The following is a 16,161-nucleotide window of genomic DNA, read 5'->3' as shown; positions in this document are numbered from 1 at the left end:
CTCCTGGGTTTCCTGTAGCACAGGAGTATCCCACTATAATCACAGGGCACTGCAGCTCCTTTCTGGGGCAAGTTCTTAGCAAAGGCTGTAAAATAGATTGGTCTGTGTTTTGACTTCACTGAAGTGTATCTGTGTTTCAAATCTATTGCCTTTCCTTCTTTGGCAGAAGATCCACACCGTTGTGTATTTTGAATGGTTCTGTTTTCCAAAGCCTGACCCAGGCACCAGTTGAAGCAGCTCTGGAAAGTGTCCTACTTGTCCTGGGCTCTGAAAAGGAAGAAAAGGACTGAGGGGTCTCTCCAGCTGCCAGCAAATGTACTTCACCTAGAGAAAGCTGAGATGTAGCTTCTCTGGGTTTGGGCAGCCCTCTGAGCTTTCTGTGCTCACTTCAGACCCACCTGGGTCACCAGCAGGTGTCACTGAAATCAGGAGGAAAGTTCTCCACAGCACTGAGAGTTGACCAGCAGGCAGTGCTGTGTTTGGGCCCAGGCCACTGGGGGATGGCCCCTCCTGTTCCATACAGATGGACCAACCTGCCTGCAATAGGGACACAGATTTGCTCCATTTCCCAGACCTACTTGTCATCTTGACACCATCGTCACACGTGCGGTTTCAGTCTCTGAGGGGCTTCTGTGAGGGGCTTTGGTGGCTCATAGTGATGTCTGGTGCTTGGGTAAGAATGTCCTTTGGCTGAACTCTTCTGGAGGCTCTACATGGAAGGTGTTGGTTCCTTCTTTCCAAGTCAAGGTTTAGCTTCTCTGGCTTAGGTGTGAGATGGGCGAGAGACACTGGCTTTCCTTCCCACTTCTTTCTGTTTCTTCATCCAGCCATGGCAGTATCCCTTTGTCATTGGTGTTTCACCCCTTGGCTCTAGCCAAGACTGTGTTTCCTGCCTCAGCTTCTGGCCTTTTCCAGCATGTTTGTTCACGTCTGTCACACCTCTCCCGTGTTGATGCCGATTGTTTTGTTTCTCTGCCTTCCCCTTGTCCCTCCTTTCTAGCTGGCTGCTGGCTGGCAAGCTCAGGAGAAACTCTGTCCTGCCTTTGGCATTGAAGCACAAACCCAAGCTGGGCTGGGAGGCTTGTTTCTTCGTTGTCCTGCTCCTGGGGACAGTGGCTCTGACCCCTGAGCTGCTGCTGTCAGAACGATAAGAAACAGTGGAGTGTTGCTGGAGGCTTGGGCAGAGGGTTTGAGGGGCTGTGCTCAGCCTGGGCTTCCCAGCAGGAAGGTCTCAGGCATCCTTGATTCAAGCTGCTTTTTCCCCCAAGCTAGCAGGGAATAAGACAGTACCAGGGCTTTTCCTTTCCTTCATGGCTGCTCTGAATAAAGCCCCATGTGCACTCCCCAAAGGCTGGTGAGTATGAGCAAGGGCCAAGTCCAACAGCAGCTTCCCGTGGGCCGCTTCTCTTTGCATCCTGCTCTTTCCAGCCCACCTCTTTCCCTGTGATTATTTAGTGTTGCAGACTCTTCCTTGTTGCTGAAGGGCTGGCTGGAGGATGGGATTCAGCTGATGTTCCTCTTGCACGCTTTCTCATGGGGAATGCTGCTTCTCTCTTGCTCTTTTGCAGTCTCTCTGTTTCTTGTGGCTCAGATGTCAGTTTAAAGAACACGGAGAGTGAGACTCCAGCCCAGTGCACTGGCCTGAGCTCTGAGGTCTGGGTGGCCCTGGAGACAAAGAAGACTCTTGAAGAAACATCTAATGAGAGGCCTACCCAGACAGAGAAGGTGCTGAGCAGGTGAGAAGATGCCTGGCTTTGCTTGTGGGTCACGAAACAGAGCCCTTGCACGGGGGAGGCTGGGAGCCTGGCTTAAGACAGCACTGCAAGTGCTTGCTCAGCCTTTGAAAGGGCTGTGGAGGTCAGTTTGTGCTTTGCAAGAGCTCAGCACCTGTTGATTCAGAGCGTGGCTTGTGAGGTCCTGCTCCAAATGGGAATATTCCTGAGCACAAAGAACGATCTGTAAGGCAGGGTGGGGACAAAGGAACCCTGTTGTGTCCAGAATGGCTTTCAGGCTTTGACTGCTCCGTGATCCCAGGCAGTAACGCTGGGCCAGGATGGCACTGGAGGGGCCCATGGCTCTGGGGAGCTTTCCTTGTGTGACACTTCTCTTTGTGCCACTGGCAGAGACATCTCCCGGGGTTACGAGCGGGTCCCGATTCCCTGTGTCAATGCTGTGGACAGTGAGCCGTGTCCCAGCGACTTCAAATACATCGTGAAGAGCTGCTTCACCTCCGCAGTGGCCGTTGACAGCAACGTCACTCATTTACAGGTGAGGGCTGCTGTGTGTCCTGTGTGTTGTCCTGTCCTGGGCTGTGCATTCAGAGGTGCTGCAGTGTACTGCAGCTCAGAGTGGGGTTTCCATTCCAGATGGGATTGTCTGGTCCCAATGTTGCCAGCAAAGTGCAGCTGGGGCCATAGCCCAGCTCTTGCCGTAGGAGACAGGTTCTGCTGGTCTTTGTTTCCGAGCCCTGAGCCATCCTCTGAGGTCAGCCGTGTGCTGTAGCATCAGACATGTGGTGCTGGCTGCTGTGGCTCCTGTTCAGCCTTCTGCTCTGTTCTGTGTCTGGAGAGTCAGTGAGTTGTTTGGGGCCCCTCCTCGTGCTGTCGCCCTCTGAGCGCAGCGTCCGGCCGAGGTCTCCACTGTGATACCAAAGTCCTCCAAGGGCTGAGGGCTGTGAGAGCAGAGGTGAGGAAGTGTCGGGTGAGGGTGAGCCTGTCTGAGCCCTTGTCTCCTGTTGCAGCGCTGCGCGTGTGCGGACGACTGCTCCTCCAGCACCTGCGTGTGTGGGCAGCTCAGCGGGCGCTGCTGGTACCAGCAGGTGAGGACACAGAAGCGTTTCTTGGGTCATAGCAGTGCTTGGAGCTGCCACTCGCGGCCTTGGGGCTGGATAAGAGCGCCTTGCAAACAGCTCCTGGCACAGCAAATCTCTCTGTTGGAAAATGCCTCAAGTTGTGGTCTCAGCTCAGAGGGGTGTGTGGCAAGAACAAGATGTGAACTCAGGGAAGCTGCTCCTTGTTATTGGAGAGTGTTACTGCCATGGGAACCCAGCCATCAGTGATGGCCACATGCTAGAGAGCATGTAACAACCCTTCTGTGAAATCAGCTTCCGTTTGTGAAGCACACAGCAAATGCTGCCATATGTAAACCAGGGGAGGGGAGAACAGAGAGGCATTCTGCCTGCTTCACTTTGTTGTGATCCTTGGGGATGAGGGCAATGAAAAGGTGTCTTAACTGCAGTATTGCCAGGAGCCTGGTTGGGCTTGGATAAGTGCTTTTGGAGCTTTGGGGGAGTGTTGTTTGGGAAGAGAATGTGGTTCCCAGAGCTTGGGAGCACTGGGCTAGTGCTCGGGAAGTGCTGGCTTTGTTGCAGAGACAGACTGAGCATCAGCTTGTCCCCTGCAGCACTGCAGAATGCTCGTAGTGATGATGCACAGCGTTCTGGTGCTGCACAGGGTGATGCCAGGCAGCAAAAGTGGAGATGGTGCCTTGCTGTGGTCAGCTGTGGGTGGTGGTGGGGAGTGTGCCACAGTCAGGGCAGAGCAAACCCCCTGTAGAAGTTGAGGTCTGGTGCTGGTTTGAGGGAGGTCGGGGTGAGGCTCTGCCTTGGGGTTCTCTGGGCTGTGTTTCTACTTGGACAATCTGTGCTCCTGCTTGCCCTGGTCACAGTGGGTGACAGGAAGAGCCACTAACCCAGTCCTGAATGCCTCTCCATGTCAGGATGGCCGACTGCTGCCCGGATTCAAGCAGAGGAACCCCCCGTGTATCGTCGAGTGCAACCCCATGTGCTCGTGCTGGCGAACCTGCAGGAACCGCGTGGTGCAGAACGGGCCCCGGTGAGAGGAGGGGCCAAGCGCAGCTTCCCTTGGCAAGACCAACACCAACCCCTCTGGGCCTGCCATAAACCACAGGGCCCAGATGGAGCTTTCCCCAGCCCTGGAGATCATTCATCCTGCCCTGAACTCCAGTGCTGGCTGAGCAGGAGGCAGGGTGACTCACAGGATTCTTTCTCTGCCCATACACTCCCTCAGTAAAATGCCACAGAGCAGCTCTTACCCCAACAAGTTTGCAGCTGCAGCGTTTCTTCCTTGTGTTGCAGCCAGGGAGCTGGAGATGATGGAGCTGGCCCTAGCAGAGCGCTAAAGGATCAGAGCACTTATCTCAAGGTGTTGTGACTTGCCAAGGGCAAGCTCCTTGCCTTCCCCCTGCATCCTGCAGAGCTCTGCTGCCTTCCATCGCCGTGCCCCTTCCCTGCCTTCCCCCGAGTGCTGCCTGTGCACATGGAAGGGAACTGCTGAGGGTGGGATTCTGGTGTCCCACGTGCCCAGCCCCAGGGAGCACCTTCAGCTTTAGCAGGGGGTTGTGCTGGATGATCTCTGGAGCTCCTTTCCAGCCCCCCACTGCTGTGGTATTCCGTGATTCTGTGCCCAGAGCGGTGCTGGAGTGAGCTCTGTCAGGGCTGGGGATGGAAATCCTCTTGTCTGTGTGGTGATGGGAGGTTGCTGCCTTTCTGCTCCCGTCTCTGGGACAAGTCGTTGTCTTCCTGCAGTGGGCTGCCATCAGCGTGTTTCCTTTGCTCTTTTGCAGGGTTCAGCTACAGCTGTTCCGCACACGAGAGATGGGCTGGGGTGTGAGAACCATGGAGGACATTCCAGCAGGAACCTTTGTGTGAGAGTGAGTGATTCAGCTCTGGTCAACCCATCCCTGTCCAAAGGCCTGGGGGCTGCTGCCTTTTGCCATCGAGTTGGAACGGAGCCGAGCGCTGGCTCTCAGGCAGGAGGTGTTGTAGGCTTTAAACTGGCCCATGGGCTCTGTGAAATGGTTTGCAAAGGGTTTCCTGGGTTGCAATAGTGTGGTGAGTTCAGAGCTTCTACACAATGGAACTGGTCACAATAGCTGGGGAAACACAGGAAGGGCAGACACAAGCATCTTGCTTTGGGCTGTGAACAGCACAGACCCTGCAGTGGTGTGCAGGAGAGCCAGGGCCTGAGCCTGACCATGAACGTGAGGAGAATGGGACTCACGTGCTGATCTTGGCCAACTGCTGTGCCTGGGCCGTTCCCTTCTCTTCCCTCTTCCTACAAGGAGAGATTGCAAGCCAGGGCTGTGATGCCCCAGCATCTCACTGCTGCCTTCCCCGTGTGCCGCAGGTACGTCGGTGAGGTGATCTCCGATGCCGAGGCAGAGCTCCGTTAAGACACCTACCTGTTCGACCTGGACAACGAGGTGCTGTGTCTGAGGGGTGTGTCGAGGCCAACCCGGGCTCTGGCCTCTCCAGGAGAGCAAAGAGCCCGTTTGCCTCCATCCTGCTGCGCAGCAGGATCTGAATCCCCCTCTAGAGGAGGGCTGTGACCTCCCTGGCTTTTAGTTAGGAGAGAGTGTGTGTGAGGCGAGGCTGAGGCTGGTTCAGGGGCCACAGCCCAGCAGCGCTGGGCCACCGCGGCACGTGCTGCCAGCCCCGGGTTTGGTGCTCGACAGAGGCTTGTGTGAAAGCCGTTTGGGCAGCCTGAGCTGGGCTGCTCAGGGTTTGTCCCTCGAGTGTGGACATGCAGTGTCGGCTGGGTGGGCTGTCAGCTCTGTAAGTTCCTGGGAAAGAACTGAGCTGGGAGACTGAGCAGAGCCCGCTGCCTTCCCAAGGGCTGCAGCAGGTCAGGCTGGCAGGTAGCCGAGGCCTGTTGTGCTGGGAGCTGGCCTGTGCTGCCCTGTGCGGGCTGTCTCACAGCAGAAATGTCACCTTGGGAAGTGCCACCTAAAGCTTAGAAGCAACGGTTTCACTTCAGGCAGGAGACGTGTACTGCATCGATGCGCGTTTCTATGGCAACATCGGCCGCTTCATCAACCATCACTGTGAGCCCAACGTCTTCGCTGCCAGGGTCTTCACATCCCATCAGGACGTGCGCTTCCCCAGGCTGGTCTTCCTCAGCACGAGGGACATCAGAGCTGGAGAGCAGCTTGGGTAGGTGCCGGCCCTGGGCCGCAGGGAGGATGGAGAGCAGAGGGACGAGCGCTGGGCTGCTGCGAGCTGCTGGGCTCCAGCGCTGTGTTCCCGGGGCCGTGCCCCCGCCGGCACTCGCCATCCCCTGAAACTTTGCCGAGCCCCAAACGGTGGCGCCGTGGGCTGCCGCCCCCCCATCCTGCAGATCTGGCTGCCCCATCCCTTTGGCTGCCCCGTGCTGCTGCTCTGCACTGAGCCCGGCTCCGTCTCTCTCCCGCAGCTTCGACTACAAGGAGGATTTCTGGGCCGTCAAAGGCAAATCCTTCAGCTGCAAATGCGGCTCTGGCAGGTGCAAGTACACGAGCTGGGCGCTGGCCAAGCGCCAGGCGCGCGCCCTGTCCCGCAGCAGGAAGCCAAAGGAGGCCCCTGTCAGCAGCTGGGCGGCAAAGGCTCCACGGCACAGGCACTGAGTGGGTGTCACCCTGTGTGCTGGGCTTGGCGGGGAGAGGGTGAGCTGTCCCTGGCACTGCAAGGGGCTGTGGGCAGGAGAGAAGAGGGAAGAGAGAAGAGAGAAGAGGGAAGAGAGAGGAGAGAAGAACAGGGAAGAGAGAAGAAAGAAGAGAGAAGAGGGAAGAGAGAAGACAGAAGAAAAGAGAGGAGAAGAGGGAAGAGAGAAGAGAGAAGAGGGAAGAGAGAAGAAGAAAAAAGACAGAAGTCAGAAGAGGAGAGAGGAGAGGAGAGGAGAGGAGAGGAGAGGAGAGGAGAGGAGAGGATGGGGATTGGGGGAGGAGGTGGGATAAAAGGGGAGGAGAAGAGAGGATCAGGGGAGTGCAGAAGAGGAGAGGAGAAGATGGGAATTGGGGGAGGAGAGGAGGGGAATTAGGGGAGGGGAGAGGAGAGGTGTAGAAAAGAGAAGAAAGGAGAGGAGAGGATGGGTATTGGGATAGGAGATGGGAGAGAAAGGGAAGAAGAGGACAGGACAGGGGGAAGGGAAGGGAAGGGAAAGGGATAAGGGGAAGAGAAGGAAAGGAGACAAGGGGAGTGAAGTAGATTAGGTGAGGGGAGGGGAGAGGAGAGGGAAGAGAGAAGAGAGAAGAGAAGAGAAGAGAAGAGAAGAGAAGAGAAGAGAAGAGAAGAGAAGAGAAGAGAAGAGAAGAGAAGAGAAGAGAAGAGAAGAGAAGAGAAGAGAAGAGAAGAGAAGAGAAGCCCACAGCCTGACCTGCAGCTCTCCATCAGTGTGGGACCTGCTGCCATCAGAGAAGCATCTTGTCGCGTTTGATTTTCTGTTTCTATTCTGTATCATTATATTTTGTTCTGTCACAGAAACACTCTTCCCCAGCATTGTTTCAGAGTTCAAACACAGCTCCTTCTTGTGGTACCATTAAAAGTATTTGCTCCAGCTTGAAAGAACATTTAGTTCTCAGTCTCCACATGTTGTCTCTAGGAGCTTGCTCTGACATATTCTATTGTCCCTCCTGTCTTCCACTTGCTGGAGAAGAAACAGGCACAGTACTGCTCAAGTGGCTGGGTGTGACATGTGCTTGAGGCACAGCATCTGTCTCAAGGGCTGTGTTGAGGAGACAGCCTGGAAAGCAAAGGCAGAGCCCAATTCCCCGTTCTGCTGTGCAGCTTTGCAGCCCTGGCACTCTCCTGCTGTAGGGCTGAGCCTGAAGCCCCGAGTCTCTCCTGGGAGGGAGCAGCACTGAGGCCTGAGAAGAGGAAAGATTGCCCAGCATGAAGCTGCTGTCAGCCTTTGGCAGGCAGGGTGGGGTTTCTGAGCTGCCTGGTGCTGCCGTTCCTGGGGAGCACTGAAGAGCCAGGGAGGCTGCCTGTAGCCCCAGGCAGGAGCGTGGGCAGCAGCAGTGAGCGGGGCTGTGTGCAGCTGGGGAACGGCTTTGGCACCGGCACCGGGACTGAAGTGCCTGAGCCCAGGGCAGCATCGGCAGCGTCGTTCCTTTCTGTCAGCGCCGGCTGCTCGGGGCATCGCTGCACCCAGCGTGCCCCTGGGAAAGGAAACAACACAGCTCCCATCCCTTATGGAGAGACGAAGCCACGATCCCACTGTGGGCACTGTGGCCTGGCTGGAAATGCTTTCAGCTGCTTTGGCTGCTTGGTCCCACCATTTACAGCCCAAACACAACTGACTGGCCCCCTAAGGCTCGCTCCCTCGGCCCTTCCCAGGCTGATTGCAAAGGGCTCCTGCTCACAGGCATCTGCACAACACACAAGTGGCTCCTGGCACTATTAAACACTTCCAGCCCTTGGCTTGCCATTCTCTCCCCATTCATCACTCAACTCCTCGTCTAAGCCCACACCTGCTGGTATGAAATAGCAACAGAGGACAGGGATCTGGGGCCTGTGAATGGGAAAGCTCTCAAGTCTGGTACCTGGTGCAGGCATTAAAGGTGTCCAACGTTGGAAGCCTGCTTCCCTTCTCCTTGCAGGTGCTATTTAGAGCACACACAGTTGCTTTTTGAAAGCAAAACAATCACAAAAAACCCCAAAGAAACAGCTGGGTGATTTCCCTTCCCCAGGGCTGGCCACTGGACAAGGTGCTGGTCGCCAGCACTCTCAGGGTGCAGGGCTGGGCCCAGGACAGGCCTTTTGCAGGCACCACACTTCTGGAGGTTCCTGCTAATGCAGTTCCTGGGCAGTGCTCAGGGAATGAGGGCACTTGTCCATAATTGCTAGCTTTGGTCTCTCCCCATGCGTTCATCTGGCTACCTGCTCTCATCTGTTACTTCCTCCCTCTCTGTCTTCAGCCCACCACTGTTTTTTCTTTCTCTTCCTCTGTAGGACTCCTTGTCTGTATTTTCTAACCCCTCCCTGTCTGTCCCACACCCTGTTGCTATTTTTCCTTTCTCCTCTCCTGCTCCCTGCCCTTTGCCTTTTTCTATCACCATGTTGTGTTTCCTGGCCTTATTTTCCCTCTCTCCCCCACAGCCTCTCCCCACTTTCCTGCCTGAATCTCTTGCTCAGCTGGCTGGAACTTCTCTCTTCTCTCCAGGCCTCCATCCTGCTCCTCACCCCCTTTTAGCTCTTCCGAAGAGATGGGAAATACGCCATCGCAGCCACTAATGCGTAAGTGTGGCATCGATTGCACTGGCCCAAAAGTGAGCGAGAGGAGTCGTGTGTGTGTGTGTGAGAGGCAGAGCAGCCAGGCTGGCCGGCATGTACTGGGGAGTCCTTCTCTTGGGAAGCTCCTTTTGCCTCTGGTTGATGTTTCAAAGGCCTCTGGCCAAATGTAACCGCTGGCTGTTGGCTGGAGATTTCTTCCCGCTCTGCCTTTGATCAGATCCCAGGTGTGAAACAGGCTGAAGTTGTGCTGTTGCTCTGATCTGCAGAGATACTGCTGTGTGCTGACAAGAGTGGCTGTGTGAAAAAGGGACGGGAGCCCTTGTGGGTGTCTGTCACAGGCCTCCTTCTGCAGCAGCTGTTTCTTCCTTTTCTAAAATGCAATTACTTGGAGACTGAACTTCTCATGAGCCTGCATTCTGCACTGACCCCCTGGCAGAGCAGAGGTGGGATTCATGCCGTGGATTTCTATCTGTCAAGAAAGGATTTTACTAGTCTGAGAGGATGAGTTTTCTTTTCCCCATCTTTAATGTTTTCCTTTTTCTTTCCCCACTCTTCCTCCAGGGCAGCTTTTGCTACAAAAAAAGGATTAAAAACCTCCCTTCTTTCCACAGGAGCCCTCCTCCTCCTCCTCCTCCTCCTCCTTCTTCTCCTTCTCCTCCTTCTCCTTCTCCTTCTCCTTCTCCTTCTCCTTCTCCTTCTCCTTCTCCTTCTCCTTCTCCTTCTCCTTCTCCTTCTCCTTCTCCTTCTCCTTCTCCTTCTCCTCCTCCTCAGGAGACGTTTTGCAACGGGAGGAATCCCGTTGCAAATTCTTTCACTTGCCGAGAAATGTTCTGTTTTTTTCTTGGGGATGAAGGGTGGGAAGAATGTTTTCTTCCCATTTCTTAAAAGTGAAGCAAAAAGTTAAGGCATGTTTACTTTGTTCTCTGCTTTTCTCAATCTACTACTCTCCGTGCTACCTGGTTGTCCACTCTATGCCATTAGTGCTAGAACCACAACTAAAGGAGGAGAAAGTCTGTGTTGGATTATGGAAAGCTGTTTCACTCTATATAATTAAAGGTAACTTGTGTATTTCTGTAATTAACGATGAAGTTGTACTGAAGTCTCCAAACTGCAAAAGAAAACTAGGAAATTAACCTGACATGACTTAAAATTGCACTGTTTTCTGTTGTGTTGCTTAGAAGTAGCAGAACGTCAGTTCTCACTAAGTACATTGATAGACTGATGAAGTAACAACAGCAGAGATGTATTTTGAAGTATCTGTTCTAGCTTAGATTATTCTGTGTCAAGTATTGTGTGCAGTTTCTCAGCATGTGGCTGCTTTTTTAAGTTTTTTAAGCAGTAAAAGCTTATTGTAAGGATTTTTATTGACAGCCTCAGCTTCTGCATTTCTGAGGCTATTTATTTATCTGATTATTAAGGGTTTCAGAAAGAATAAAGTAAGAGGGAATTGGGTAATGTAATACTAGTGTTGATATTTATATCCTTACTAGTGGAGACATTCAACAGAAATGTACTTAGAAGCATTTAATATACTGCAAAGTAGTTTAATTGATCGTTTATTGTGAATGGGGAAAGATCAGGAATTTCAGACAGGCATATTTTTATGTGGAAGTGAAAAACTCCCCAGGAGTTTGCTTAGCATTTTAATCTTTTTTAGTTCAGCACTGCAGTTACCTTGGAGTCGCTGGTGCGTGTCGTGCTCACACTCTGCACTGCCTGAAAGTAACTTGTTTGTATGCTTCTATCCTTGCAGCTTCCCTTCTCAAAGTACATGTTACTGACACCCCTTTGTCGTTTTTCCCTCCCCTCTGAACAGAGCTAAAGGATGAGGATCCTATAATATGGGGAAATTCAGCTCGAGGTTTGCATGACTTAAAGTTTCCCAGAGTCTGACGTTTCCTTCAGACCCCTTTTTCATGGGAATCGGAATTTTTCAAGGAGAATTGGTAGATACCAACCATCAATTTGTGTAGACTTGTCAAATTATCGTAGAAGGATGTTTGGTTTCTCTGTTACTTGCCGTAGTAGATATAAGTCCTTGCATCATTTGGCCATAGCTACAAGTTGTGACCGTTTTCTTTCTTGATTTGATATTTCACATTTAGTCTCAGTGCTTAGGAAGTAGGTGTGAAACACGACACATGCTAATTTCTCCAATTTCTAAACTATTCTTCTGCCATCGGTTTTGATTAATGTTGTTTTTATTGACTAAAGTAAAAGGACTGAAAAGGTGAATGAATACCAGTGCACCTGGAAATAGTGAAAATGGAAATATGTCAAAGAGAGGAGTCAGCAGAGTGCAGGCTGGGAATAGCACATTTGGCATTGCACAAGTTCTCATAAAGCTGACATGGGCAAAATAGGAATGTGTGTGTTATGGTGTACAACAGCCACAACATATTGCAGTAAATGGAAGGATTTGGGTTATATCAGGTGGCTTGCAGGCATGCTGGCTGGCACAGAAGCATATAAACTGTGTGTATAGACAAATACGAACCTCACTCAAGTTACACTGCACACACATCCAGCACAGAGCAGTCCAGGAGGAGTAATGTCAAGCAGATAGACGATACCATCCCAGCAAGAGATCTGTGAAAGAAGTGGGGGAAGATAGTGACAAGTTATTTTTGCATTTTTCAGAGGCTCTACTAGCACTAAATCAAAGCCAATTCACCTCCACAAGCAGGCAATTTGAAAAGAAACTGTTTCTATAATACCAACTTGTCAGCAGTATGACTTGGTTAAATCCTCTGCTCTAGCAACGAGGGAAGCTGGTGTGTGTCTCACCTGCCCTGCTGCTTTCTGAGCAAGCCTTTCCTAAATCTGGGATGGATTTTCACGGCTCGTGTTGAGATCTGGGTCTCGAAAGTGACAATTGGTTTTGTGGGCATTCATTTTTAATTAAACTACTTTTGTTAATACTTTTGAAATTGACTTCTAATGGCTCAAAAATGTATTAATATAGCAGATATGTAAATGTTTAATTTGGTGTTATGCATACACAGTAATTGCTTTCCATGATGGTTCTTGTAGAGGGAACGAACTCATCCTACGATTCTATTCTCATGGAAACATTCTTTTATCCAGAAATAGGAAGCACAAATTAATTACTGAATTATCACTTCAGAAAGAGAAACTTTCCTTCTGCCTTTCATCAGAAAACGTAAAAATGCCACTGCATAACCATAGCTCTGACACCTTGCATGTATCTTTCCAAGGTTGCCCTCAACCACATAGAAACATAAACAAATTTGTATTTGCCAACATTTTTAGCACAACTCTGCTCAGAAGCTTTGGTGGGTGGTGGGAAGCAAGGAGGGTCATGCTGTTTTGAAGTTCCCTATGTGGCAGGGGTTTTTATTTACAAAATTAGGCAACTAAAAGCTAAGTTGCAGTTTGTGCAGCTTAAATGAGGATTCTTTTGTGCCTGGAGTTGGAGATCACAAGAAGGTCACTCCAGTACTTAGCCCACACCATGCTGATAGTGCATACAATAAAATGTACTTTCATACTGAAAAACCACAACGTATTTCCTTTTATCTTTTCACTAGATTTTAGATATTTCCAGCTGTTCTGAATCACTGACATGAAGCTTTCAAGCTGTGTCTTATTATGAAATGGGAAATGTTGAACCTGTAAATCCTTATGACTGAATACAGGATGTCCCACTGAGCAGCACGTTTGTCTTTGATTCCTTTTTCACTGTCAGTGTGTTGTTCCTGTGTATTTGCAGTTACCGTATTTCATTAGTAACTACTTTAGTCCTGTGGAATTTTAATAGTACCTTGACAGCCTTGCCCGTGTCTCAGTTGTTTGTGCTGCAAGACAAGCAAGACAGTCTTGTTCAGACATCATGATGAGTTGATAATAAGAGGAATGAAGCAAAGAAGAAAGGAATAAACGGGCCTAAGAGCTTACTGTACCATGTTGTGGCTGCAAAGTGTATTAGATTTTTCTCCTGCATAATTCATTAGAGAATGTCATTCATTAGAGATTGTTAGAGAAGACTTGCTTACTGTGAGTTCAAAATGTTGTCGTTAAGAATGTCTGTTTCACACAAACCTCATTTGCTTAATTGGTAAAACAGGGGCAGTATGTCCAAATATTTGAAATTTCTCTGTCACTTTGGATTCTGGAGTGTTGGTGCAGCACCATTCATGCTGAACCATTCATGTCTTGACTGCTGGCCGTGCTGTCATGAGAGTGCCGCAGCGTGCTGTGCGACTGTTTCAGAGACAGTTCTCAAACCTGTTGGTCATCTGTGATGTTCAGCCTTTAGTGCTACACGTGCTGTTTCCGTTAGGTTCCCAGTAGAGGGCAACACACGCTGATTTTTGAGTGTAAGACATTTTCTTATCTGTTTCGCAAGGCAAAGAAACAGCAGTCCTTGTCCTGAGCTCTTCGAAACTGATTTACTGAGCATAGTAAATCTCGTTATGTCGAGCTGCTGTATTACAAGTGTCGGGATATGAAACCAGGTACTGTAGTGCTCATTCACTGACACTGGGATCATTTCTCACTAGAAATCTACTGAGTTGGATTTTTGCTGCATAGTGTTTGAGGTTAAATAGATTTTAAATATCTATATGCTGTGACTTTCTTTTTATAGCTTGACTGAGTTTCAACATGAAGATTTTGGGCAAGATAAAACTGGACAGGCTGTACCAGACAGTTTACAGTCCTGCACAGGTATGTTGCATATAGCTGTTACACTAACCTTAGGAGATTTAAGCCTACTTCTCTTTGGGTCCCAAACAGGCCACAAAGATACCTTTATAACCCCTCTTCGTCAAGACAGCTCTTCTGTATGTCTGGCTCCATCAGCCTCTGGGGAGCCACTGTACCAAGCTCTTGCTAATGTCATACTCTGCTCAGTTGTGTCCCTGATGTGTTCTAAAGGGTGTCGGGAAGGACAACCTTGGGCTGTTTCCCAGTATGGAGAATAAATTCTCAGTGTTGCTTTATACAAGTTAGTTTTGTACCTCAGAAGCCCTTGGTAGCATAAGACCTCACATTTTCTGTTGGCAATTTCTTGCTACAGTGATCTACGTATGATGAAATTGTCCCTCTCTGGGAAGGTAGTCCCAAAGCTATGTGAATACCTACTTCAAAAGGCAAATATAAGATGTGGGGAGGAAATGGATGAAACATACAAACCAGTAATAAGAGTGAGATTTGGCTTAGGGATTTTTCTAAGTTAGTATTATTTTTTCTTTCTTCCCTCTGCAATTGAAAAATAAACTCACATTCCGTGCAGTTGGCTTCTTCATGTCTGTTTGTGCATGAGGAAGGCTGTCTGATTTGTCAGTATATGCAGCTTGGTCTGGTTTTTATTTTAAGCAAATATTTTGACATGTTTGCCTCTTTTCAAAGCTGACTGAATATACTCTGAGTCACGTCATTTTATCTAAAAGTTCATTTACTACTAGAATCTGGCCCAACATTAATACCTGCCAGTTTCCATCTCTGTATAGCTGTAGTGCGTATGATGTTGCCCATCCTTTTATTTTTGCAAGACAGCAGTTCAGCTTTATTTAGGAATGACCACGAGAGGTTGTCTTTGTAGCCAGTTGATGATGATCTACTTCATTGTGCTGCTTTAAAGCAATAGAAATTAGTGTATTTTCCCAAATCTTTAATATATTAAGAGACTGGAAGGATGAGGAAACTTTGAAATTGGACAAGAATTAGTACAAGTGATTGTTTAAAGTGAAATTTTATGCCAAAGAGAGAGCAGCCTCAGGTACTGTGCAGAGATCCATTCTTCAACAGTAAGAATACATGAACGTGGTTGGGATAAGGGTCACTCACTGGAATTCCATTTACTCCATTTATTCCATTTACTGCCTTGGCAAGAAGTGTCAAAGGGGGAGTAAAAGGTTGCAGTCAGTGCTGTCAGATAACATAACTGTGAAGCAGAAGTGCACTGACTTGGATTTACTACCGAAAGTATTTGAAGAGAGAAGCTTTACCGTAACAGTGCAGGCTGACGGCCAGATGAACAAAGAAAGAAACATTTGCTTTGGACTCTGATGATACAGTAGATTTTTTTTTTAATCCTTCTGCTAACTGCACTCAAAACAAGGTTCATCTCAATTGTTTTTTTGGGAAATCAGATCTTTAGATGTGCACCGTAGCCATTTCTAGATTTTTGATGGGTTTCAAGAAGAAAGTCTTTGCTGCCAAAGGCTCTGGAGGCTAGAGGAGGTCAAACATTTCCTGTATTTTTTTCTAAAGCGTGGCCCGATCGTTAAAGATTTCAGCATCTTATTGTTGGAATAACAAGTGGGGGCTGTTCCTGCTGTGTTGTCCTAATTACACATCTGTTTAAGCTAAGTTAATAATGAGTGTACAAACAGGACACACAAATTACTGCACCAATTATATATTGAGGGAGAAAAATCAAGTCTTAATTGAAGTTTAAGAAAGAGAAAGGGTGGGGTTTAATCCCAGTGCTTCCATTCGGAATTGTTTTGTACTATATTTGCCTAACAACATAAAGTCCTCAGGCTTGCACACAATACCGTAATTCTCCAAGGAAAATAGTGAGAAAAAAATATGTTTCTTGGTGTAGCAGCTTTCACATGCCAGTGAGGAATTCCAGATCTGTGAGAAAAACCGCTGCAGACTGTTCTATGTAATGCAGAGCTCAGTTTCCACATTGGTGTCAACTTTCTTTGGATTGACCGTCCTTTCGTGTCTAACTCAGTGCATTAAGACTTTTATTTCCCTTGTTGAGTATTGTTGCATATGTTGTATCAAGTTTGTCCGTGTACATTCTGGTTTCTTCATTTTTCAACATCCTGATACTCATTCATAGCACTTAGGGCACTGAAAAGAAGTAAACTAGCCTGCGTTCATAGAGAAATGTTGGGGTGGAGAATATGCCCAGTTCAGAAGGCTACCTGATGAGAAGTTCTTTCACAGGCAATGGAGGAGACACAAGGCTTCTCTGGGAATATTTTGAAGTGAGCTTTCTAATAAGCTGAAAAAGATGATGTTTAACATTTACCTTCAAAATGTGAAGCTCCTACCATTCTCCCAAGTCCTCAAGTTCTATGAAGCAGGAAAGAATGGAGCTGCCATTGACTGTATAGCAAAACACTGTAAAATGTAGTCTAGTCCTCAACATAAGCATGTAGTTCTTGTGC

At 49.1% G+C, this 16,161-nt stretch overlaps 1 pseudogene; it reads left to right on the top strand.

Annotated features, from left to right (window-relative positions):
* LOC133627480 (histone-lysine N-methyltransferase EHMT1-like) overlaps positions 1 to 6,402 on the top strand; it is a 15,375-nt pseudogene extending 8,973 nt beyond the window's left edge.
* The last annotated feature ends 9,759 nt before the right edge of the window (positions 6,403 to 16,161 follow it).

Source organism: Colius striatus, chromosome 21, assembly GCF_028858725.1.
Source record: "Colius striatus isolate bColStr4 chromosome 21, bColStr4.1.hap1, whole genome shotgun sequence".
Taxonomy (NCBI): Eukaryota; Metazoa; Chordata; class Aves; order Coliiformes; family Coliidae; genus Colius; species Colius striatus.
Note: the sequence above shows the minus strand (reverse complement) of the source record. Positions and strands in the feature narration are given on the sequence as shown.